Source organism: Pseudonaja textilis, chromosome 2, assembly GCF_049901715.1.
Source record: "Pseudonaja textilis isolate UNSWEBS1 chromosome 2, rPseTex1.2, whole genome shotgun sequence".
NCBI lineage: Eukaryota > Metazoa > Chordata > Lepidosauria > Squamata > Elapidae > Pseudonaja > Pseudonaja textilis.
The window spans coordinates 54952970-54962455 of record NC_141991.1 but is presented as its reverse complement, the minus strand read 5'-3'; the positions used below and the strand labels follow the sequence as shown (position 1 = coordinate 54962455).

Sequence of the window (9486 nt, the reverse complement as noted above, 5' to 3'; positions counted from 1 at the left end):
TGCTGTTATTGCTCTGTAAACAAAAGGCTGTAACAGGATGTTCAAAGCACGCTGGGTTTTTGAAAGAGAGCAAAACTCGCTGAATTAAAACACTTTAACTACAATCAGTATGTCTCTGAATAAGATTGTTTTGCAATAGTTTTCTAAAGTTCTTCAAGTTGAATAGTACTAAAATACAGTCCAGAAATTTGGGTTAACTAATCCAATCTGTCCTTTACTTTTAAAGTTACTTCTAGTTGCAATACCTTTTTTTAACTAAATCTGACAGTCACTCCAGATCGTTAATCACAGTTATTTTCCTCCTTTGAGTCCCACTTTCCGAGGAAAATTCCACTGCAGAAATTCAGTCAAGGAGACTGTCCTCTCGTCTCAACAACCAAAGCCTTCCTCTGCTGTCCAGGGTAACTTTTGGCTCCTAAGAGCCTCGGGGCTTTCTCCTCCCTCCTTGTTTCTCCCTGCCAGCTGTCTGATGTGGCTCCGGGGAAACTGTGTGGGGGATATTAATGGAAACGCGTTGTCTGGCGTGGAAGATACTTCTATCAGCTGTGTGAGGGATTTAAATGAAGGTACGTTGATTGCACTCCTCGGGCTCCAAGTGATCAGTTCCAGAGCTCTACCAGTGTGGTTATTAGGGCTCGATGGAAGAGCTTCACTTCTCTGGGGAGGGAGAGGAGGACTCCGGATCAATTAGAAGGAGCTATGCTAGCATTATTTGGGCTCCACGGCTTCAGAATCCAGCGTTTTTGGGCTTGTTTTTTGGGATCAGGTTTACTCATGGTTACTGGTGCAAGCAGCAGCTTTAAAAGTGATTTCTGGTTCAGGTGGTGGCTTTATAGGGAGATAGTGCTCCAGGAGTGAGAGCTTCACCAATTGCACACAAAATAACGTCAAATTATATATTGTTGCTTAAAATATCAAAATGTATATATGTGCAGACACAACAATAATTTTACATTCTAATTACTTTTACTTTCCCTTTTTAATCAGCGCTAAAATAGCACAGTGGCTAAGAACTTTGCCTAGTGCATAAAATGTAGTCTTTTATCACAAGTGTCTGGAATAACAATAAACAATGGAACCCTTCACTCCTCAATGATGGGAAGGAGGTGAATAAAAACAGTGCCATCTTTAAAAATAGAATAGAAGCTTATTGAGGCACACAAGCATTAATCAGACTTTTATTGAGAAAAGCAAAGAATAAATAAGGAAATATTTCTGTACTAACTACTTAGCAACTTTGATATATACATGTCATCTCTGTGACCTTGATATATTCTGGATATCTGTTCTTTAAATAAAAGCAATTTCTTTCAGTACTTCAATGTTCTCCAATATGTTCTAGGGAATCTGCTTTCTGATGTGGCACAAATAGATTTAAAATGTCATATCCTAACATTTGCTATCCCATTCTTTTCCTTCAATAAAACTAAGCAGAGATAGGTGACAGCCAAACTTGAGAACCCAAGGATGCGTTTAGCATTTGAGTCCAATCAGATGATGATACAAGACACAAGCATCATATTTTAACCTACTTTATTTCCCCCACCATCAAGATAAGTGGCATGTAAAATATTTTTAAATTTTGTTTATCAGAAGATTCTGAGATTCTTTTTGTAGCAACTGAAGGCTGGTTTTAACCAGGTTACTGGATTTTCTTTTGCCTTACTTTTCCTGTTGCAAAATAGTAGGAATTAAGGCCATCCCATTCTATTAGATTTCTGAAGCATGACCTTCAAATATTCAGAAGATGTTTAACACACTTTATTTGTATACTTATAGTATTCTGGAAATAATATTCAATATACACCCTTCATTCTCCTTGTCCACCTTGTCGCTTTCCAAATAGACAAGGCTATGGTTTCTAACATTTTCAGCTAATAAGAGTTTTAAATGGAAATTCTGAAAGTTAATAGTCTGGTACATCTGGAGCAGATTAGATTAAGGATGGCTGCTTTGAGCACAAGATTAAATCTTGATCACAAATGTATTATTCCTAGAAATGGAAGGAAGCATTAACACTCAACATGGACTTGATTGTGAAGCCATATAATTGACTTTTCTGGGATAAGCAGCATAAGAAAGGTCTTCCTGGATCAGGTCAGAAGGTATTTATTGCAGCAATTTGGGAATTTTTCTTTTATATATCATTTTATAACATTTAAAAAAAAACCCTCCAAGAATAAAAGATAAAAAAGGAGAAAAAGAATTGAAAAAAAAAGGAAAAGTAAGGGGGGAAAGCATGATAAAAAGGCAAAAAAAAAAAAAACCAAGTAAAGAGAATAGAAAAGGAATGACTTCTGACTTTCTTTGATGTAGATATAGATAAAAATTCACCAAACCCTTACTCTAAAGTTCACAATAGTCTACATTAGTTCCACAATCCCACATAATTCTAGTCATCAAATCCCAAAATCAAAATTTTATTTCTTTCAGTTCCTTGCAAAAAGTACAAAGTGGTTTCCATATAGAAATAAAATTGATCAAAATCTTTTCTTCAGTCAAAGCTGGCAATTTCGCCATCTCCAAGAATTACATCAGCTTTACTTCCACTCCACTTTTCCACTGTAGGCATTTAGATGTATTACTGCTGTTATATATGTTGTGGTGGTTTTCCTAACTTTAAAAACAGAAAATTCTTTTCTAAAGAATTGGGGGGGACTAGTTAAGGAGTATTCAATACTCATTTATCACATTATTTTTATACTAACATCAGCATTTTTGGAAACAGAAATTCTCCAAACCATGGTTTAGTTTCTAGGAATTATGACATGAGATCCACAAATTATTTTGCAGAATCATTTGCAACCCATTTCTTCCCTTGAAAAGCACTTTGAGTAAACTAGCTGTTAGAAAGAGATTCATTTCTAATTAAATTACAGATTCATTTCTAGTCTTGCTCAGCGAAGGACTTCTGGGAGCTGTTGGAGCCCCTCATCCCAAACTCAGATTAAATAGTATTATTAGGGATAGCCAACCATCAGTTATGCTGGTTTAATTCTAGGCCAATGAGTCTTAATTAATAATGAAATTATTTCAAAATTGCACCTTAGCTACAGCAATAGCCTTGACACATATTCAGTTCCACAAATGTTATGTGCCATCTCACAGTCTAACTAGGAAGACAAGAACTGGGTGTACATGAATACCATGTTTCTCACAAAATAAGGCCGGGCCTTTTTTTTTTTTTGACCCCCCCAAAAACGGCTAGGCCGTCTTTTCGGGGGTGACTTAATTTCCTCCCCCACCTAGAGTGGCCCATAAGTATGTACCTCTCCATGAGGCCATTTCTATCGGCCAACGAAAGCTCCCCTAAGGCAGAGTCCCCAGCCGCTTCAGGGCAAGGCATAGCTGCCCATGTCCCTACACCATTAGGCAATGTCTTTCAGGTGATGGAAGTTCCCCAAGGGCAGTCACCAGCCACTTCGATCGGCCAGTAGAAGCGGCCTCGGGGCAAATGCACACACATACACACTCCCCTCACCGCGAGGCCGTTTCTATCCACCGACAAAAGCTCCCCAAAGGCAGAGTCCCCAGCCGCTTCGGGGCGAGGCGAGGCTGCCCGTGTCCTCTCGCCATTAGGCAGTGTCTTTCAGGTGATGGAAGTTCCCCAAGGGCATCACCAGCCACTTCGATCGGCCAGTAGAAATGGCCTCGGGGCAAGCACACACACACTCCCCTCGCCATGAGGCCGCTTCTACCGGCTGATTGAAGTGGCTGGTGACTGCCCTTGGGGAGCTTCCATCACCCGAAAGACACTGCCTAATGGCGAGGGGACACAGGCAGCCATGCCTCGCCCCAAAGAGGCTGGGGACTCTGCCTTTGGGGAGCTTCTATCAGTAGATTGGGGTATTCTAGCCTAGGCTACCTGCAGGGCACTCCTAAAGACAAATTTTCTCCCCACCTCCCGCCCTTCCCCCCCATTTCTCTTCACCTCATGTAGTTCTAACGAACAATGTGAGAAATGGCAGGGAAACGCATGGATTAAATAGGCCTAAATTTGGGGGGTGGGACTTAATTTCACCTCATGCCTAGAAATCATGCTGGGCCTTCCTATTGGTAGAGGCCGTATTGTTGGAGAAACACGGTATATATTTTTCCGAGTAGGCTATGAAGGTATTGCTATTTAAAAATAAATAATAATGTAATTTATTTACAGTGCTGAAAATGAAAATTGCACAGAAGTTAGGGATGGCTGACTCAGGCAAGGGGAATCTTTGAAATGATATGAAGCCATGACAGAATGTTTAACAAATTCTTTACCCTAAGTTGAGCTGATTTGGTTACGGGAAACAATTGTTTGCATTTACTTTCTTATCAATGTGTTTTAAATAAACAGAAATTTCCTAGCACATGCCTTGGCATATAGTATTTTGCTGTTAAAATGGTAAAAAAATGGAATAAAGCTGTTGGTGTTTCAGATTCAACAAAAGAACAGCAATCCTTTTCCTGTTATGAAAAAAGAACGGAAAGAAAATATTAAAAAGTGGGACATTTCTCAAGAGGATGTTTTTCAGTTTATTTTTGTTTAAGAAAAGACAACATGTCTTTTCTGGCAGAAAATTAGGGTTTTTTTGCTTTCACGCTCTTTAAGAAGGTGATGATTTAGGGCATTATCCTTCAGAAAACCAGTTTTCTGAATTATTTTGGAAGGGTCTTTTTTTTAATTTTTAGGACATTTTAGACAATAAACAGGCACCAGGTCAAAAAAGTTCTGAGGCATGTGCCAGATTTATAACACTGTATACAATGGGACTATTAATAGAAAGGCCCATTAAAACATGTGCTTGATTGCTGTACTTTGCTGAATCAAGTCCATGCATTGTTTCTAACATTCCTGCAAAAAAGGGAAGACCGAGGGCCAATTTTAGTCTGATTAGAGTCAATGAAACTTGAGATTTTCTGCCAGAAGTGAACTGATGCCTGGAATTAATAATTCAGAATAAATCATTGCCATCTAAATTGCCATTTTAAGCGTGATTCCAAACTTAACGACAAATCTACAAACCAAACCAAGCCATCTTTTTCATGAAGGGCAAGAAAGCAGACATGCCTCCAACCCCTGTAGGAAAGCTGACTGGATTGGCAATTGAACCTGCGAATGAGAGGAAAGCATCCCACAAGATGCCGGAAGGTAGCAGCCTATTTTAAGCTCTCTATATGCAAAATCTGGTTTGTTTTACTAACAATCAGGCTGTCTCCCAGCAGCTGGTACTTTCTCTGTCTTTAAAAAAAAGGGTGGGGGGAACCTTGTCCTAAATGATAATGGCAGAGTTAAGTATTTATGTTCCATTCCAAATCACTTACTGTGTTTGGTTCAGATAATAGAACTTCTCTGGGGTGGGAGGGAGAAGCCAAATATGCATATAATAAATATTCATTCGTGTTTGGTTGTTTGTTTATACCTTTCCTTCAGGAGCTCCAGGCAATCTACATGGCACTTTTCCTCCAATTTCCCCCCACAGCAATCCTAAGAGGTAAGCTAAAGGTGGCCATGAACCTTCCTGGTTGAAGTTCTAGGACAGTCTGGAAACACCCCCCCTTCTCCCACACACATCCTGCTTTTCCATTGTGCTACCTCAGTGTTTTTCAAATTTGGCAACTTTTAAGATTGGACTTCTACTCCCAGACTTGCCAAGTTTGAAAAACATTGAGCTAGACAGTTCTGAAGCAATTTTAATCTCTGAGTGGTAAATATCACTGATGTCTACTGTCTTCCTACATATCTTCTAGTTTTTCTAAGAACAATAGGAATTCAAGTTTTATTATTTTATTATTTAAAATACTTTTAAGGTGTTTTGAAGCCAAAAGTATCTTAAAGCATTTATTAAGCAACAATAAAGCCTACAACATATAAAGAATGAATAAGGTTTACAATCACCACCAATTAAAGTGATCATTCCTATACCAGACTACTAAAATTAGGGTATATGCGTGCCTCTAAGTCTGTTGACTCCTGGCGGCTTCCTGGATAAGGCCATGCTGCCCTTTCAGAATTAGTTTGTCCTTGGCTGCTTCCTAGGGCCGAGAATGACGGGACCAAGGTCATCCAGATGGCTTTGTGCCTATGGTGAGACTAGAATCTCATGATTTCTAGCCTTCTGTCTTAGCCATTAGTCTCAAACAGCTCTGAAAGTTAGGCTTTGTTATAGCTAATACCTAGAAGGGAACACTAAAACTTCACTAGGAGAAAAACTTGGGGAGAAAATCAGTAGGTCTCTAGGGCTTTTTAAGAAACTGTTAATGATAGATCCTGATGAAATAAGACCCTGCTCCACCTGTAAGGCGCCACTAGGGAAAATCTCTCTTTTTAAAGCTCCTTTAGGAAAGTATCGATCTCTGCTTCAGGTGAAAAAGTGAACACTATCCTACCAATATGATGGTGCACAGTGTCCAGTCAGTGTCCAGGGTGAGGGTGAGTTGAGGGTGGAACTGAACCTGGTTCTAATCCCAGAATTTTGCCCAAACTTTGCAATATTAACCCTTGTTAGTAAAATTGAACCATCAGTTAATCAGTCTATGGAGATTGTCAATCATCCAGGTCATGGTTGCTCCCAATTGGAACAACCATGACCTGGATGACTGGGAGGCTCCATAGACTTTTAGCTATTCACTTTGGGATAAACACTCTTCAAATGGTGTGGGAGTATGAATGGATTTACAGAAAAATTGCAGACTACAGGAACCATTTGCGCTTCAGTTTGAGATGCAGACAACACAGGCTCATCCCCAACAACCTGCACCTGTCTTCAACAGTGAAGGAACACAGGAGAGAAAACATCCTACAGCCAAGAAGGCTCCACACCCATTTGCACTACTCAGATGATCCTGAGGACACAGATAAACCTGCAAGGGGCCTCAATGACTTTCTAAAAGAATGTAAATGACCAGCTATCTGCAAGGAATACAAATCCTTCCATTCCTGACCATCCAGTCAGCTCACGAAGCTTCTTGGATGAGAACTGAAAAGTCTTCAAAGGAAAAAACAAGAAAGTCCAGTTGCCTCCTGAAAAAGCATCTTTGGGCATCATCAATCAATCAATTTTAAAACCATTGTTAGTGGTAGATGGTTTTCACAGATGTCTGGACCATCCAAATTTAACCCCCTTATAACAATTCCAGGCTTTCCTTCACTTGGCTTGTATAAACCTGCTGTGAGTTGCCCAAGCAAAATGTGAGTGATTTCTGAGTGTGCTCCTGCTTTTCCTGAATAAGCATGATCAAAATTATTATCTGTAGATTACTCTTGATGCTCCAAGGAGTCACAACATTCCACTTGAAAACCAATTTTTAAAAATAATACTTTATTCACTATTTTAAATTCTATGCATGTTAACAATGTACATGAAAAGAAAAAGAGAAGTGGGATATTATATCCTTGTTTCAGAAATGCACACTGAATGAAAATATCAACTTTAGTATATTTTAGGTTGTGCTGTGAATAGTCAGGCACAGGCAAAACATATACAGTCCAAAGGCTACATCCCTCCACGTCTATAAGGGTTTCTAGGGATCACAATAATTAAAGGGAGTCCATCTTCAAAATGCTCAGGTCAAACAGTTAACAACAATGTTCCAAAGACATTGACAAATGTGATGGATATATTGCAACCTATATTTACCTCTTGTCCCTTATTAAGCCTTATCCTTGAGTGGGTTCCTTTATGGAACTGGTGAAATTTTAAACTCAAACCTCACATGAAAGAGCAATAATTAAAATTCTTGGGATTTGGGCCTAGTTTCTATATTCTAGATAAATTCTATTCTGAAGGATAAGAACACGTCACCATCTCATCTAACTTGCAGTGGAATATTGTGGTAAGGAGGTTTAATTCTCTCAGAAATGCGCTTCAATTTGCAGAATCAGAACAGTGCACTATGCTGACATTGAACCAACTCTTAGATGTTTGTTGCAGATGTTCAGAGAGGACATAATTCTGGGCACTATTGCAGATAAAGTACAACAAAACTGGGTACATGAATAAAATGTACACCCAACTGCAGTTAAAGTATTTAATGAACTTGAGAATAAAACATTTATGTGATATTGCTGGTTTCACAAGTGAAATCAGATTGAGGTTGGTCTTAAGAGATTTGTGGGAGATTTAATGTCATTCATTAATGACTAACTTGGCATGCCTCACCTTCTGTTGACATTTTCAGCAGGCTATAAACACATTCCCATAAACTACTATGCAGGAAGATTAATTTTAAATCAGGGATAAACAGTGAAAATTACTGAAATGGGGACATCTAGTGGCTCCAAAGATTCCTACTTTTCAAAAGAGTGCACAGCTTGACAATACAATGACAAAACACAAGGGACTTGTTCTTTCACTGAGAAATACGATTCAATTGATTGCTTTACCCTTGCTGGCTCAGAAGATGTAAGGGTGCAAAACAGAACCATCTGAGCCTTAAAATTAGCACTTGACAAAATATTAATAATGTAGAATTCGTTGTTTAATGCACATGTTTAGTGTTTTTTCAAGGTTATATTTGTGGGGTCCTTGGTGTTCTCAGAGAGCAGCATGGATCCCACAGCTCAACTCTGAGCTACAAATATTCTCTGCTATTGGTAAAGTTAGACTTAATTCAGAATGCAGCAGCCCATTTGTTATCAGGAATAAATCTGCAAGTACAGTGTGTAGCCATCGTGCTATAGTACCATACAGTGTGGGATATTAATTAACTTTCAGTTATAATTTAAAATGTTTAATATTTAAATTCCTAAATCAGTTTTGACCAGGTAATCTGTTATTTTAATTTTGACTCAATGTCAATCTTATGCTATCAGGTCCCCTGCACCAATTTTCTTCCTCATTCAGAATTAAACTGAAAAAGATAAGCCCCAGTTCTTCTCAGCGAGGAGGATAGGCTGATTCTGCTCATTCTCCCAACTTAATATGTCTCCCTACAGCAGTGTTGCTCAACCCCAGCAACTTTTAAGATGCCTGGACTTCAACTCCCAGAATTCCTCAAAACTCCAGGCATCCAGAATGAGGTTGAGATACATTGCCGTACAGGCTGAAATAGAAGTTGTCCCAAAAGTACTCCACACCCAAAGGTAGTCCGCACATATAGATAAACCTCCAAATGGCCTCAACAACTCTCCAGTTTAAAAGAATGCAAATGACCAACTATCTGCAAGGAATATAAATAGTTCCATTCCCCACCATCCAGACAGAGCTGAAGTCAAGCTTCTTGGATGAGAAGCCAAATATCTTCAAAGTCTTGGGGGGCGGGGGGAGAGGCACCTTTGGGACAAACATGACCTGGACTTCATTTGATTGGGGGAAGTTTTTTGCATTACATTTTAATAAATTTAATATTCTTTTTTTAAAAACATACCCTAACATTTGAATGTTGTTTTTATGGTGCATATAGTTTACATTCTCATTTTTATTTCATTTTTAAGAACATAGAATTTTACTTATTTTCTTCTTAGAGATATTTCAGAGTGTAAATTGCAAGTGGTACTACTTATAA

General features: G+C 38.8%; 1 long non-coding RNA gene across 1 annotated transcript; it reads left to right on the top strand.

Annotated features, from left to right (window-relative positions):
- The first annotated feature begins 441 nt into the window (after positions 1-441).
- LOC148126858 (uncharacterized) lies at positions 442-7115 on the top strand. Its single transcript, XR_015741407.1, has 5 exons — positions 442-566; positions 1998-2105; positions 5032-5131; positions 5414-5474; positions 6754-7115. It is a non-coding gene; the product is annotated as an uncharacterized LOC148126858 (long non-coding RNA).
- Positions 7116-9486: the final 2371 nt, after the last annotated feature.